Genomic DNA, 640 nt, shown 5'->3' with positions numbered 1-640 from the left:
GGGGGCTGCGTGAGGCTGACGGGAGCGAGAGCGGGGGCTGCCGAGAGCAGTGCAGAGTGAGACCCGCGCCGGGACGAGCTCAGGGGTCAAGTGGGCTCCGCTGGCTCGGCAATTATGTCCCATCCTCAGCGATCTGAGCAGAAGGGGAAATTAGCCTGCGTGATTTGAATTAACCCCTCGTCTGCCTCCAGCCCTGGTAGCTGCGATGCGGGAGGCTGTTTGCTCCGCACAGGGCGGGAACCCCCCACCCCTGCCCAGCACCATCCTGCCCTGTCCCGGCGTGGGCGGTCTGGCAGGCCCATCACGTGCAGCTCCTCTGCTGCCATGAAAGCACCGCTGCCTTGAGGCAAGGCCTGGCTTTATCCCCGCGCTGAGCAGCAGCCACCGCAGGCAGGGGGCTTTGCTCTGGGTGGCTGCCTGCACGGAGCGGGGGGGACACAGGGAAGGGGAGCGGGAAGAGTTTGGAAGCGGATCGCCGGACATGCCCGCATGCACGGGGCCAGGCGCTGGCCGCAGGCTCGGCTTGGAAACCACTTTCTGAATAAAGAGGGAGTTTGGTTTCACAGGCGTGCAGGGCGGCTGCATCCTGGTGCAGCATGGGGCGTACGAACCAGGTCCTTCCGCCGGGACCCTCGGGGAA

This window comes from Egretta garzetta, unplaced genomic scaffold (assembly GCF_000687185.1).
Source record: "Egretta garzetta isolate BGI_Z169 unplaced genomic scaffold, ASM68718v1 scaffold296, whole genome shotgun sequence".
NCBI classification, from domain to species: Eukaryota; Metazoa; Chordata; class Aves; order Pelecaniformes; family Ardeidae; genus Egretta; species Egretta garzetta.
This window is presented reverse-complemented; position numbering follows the sequence as displayed.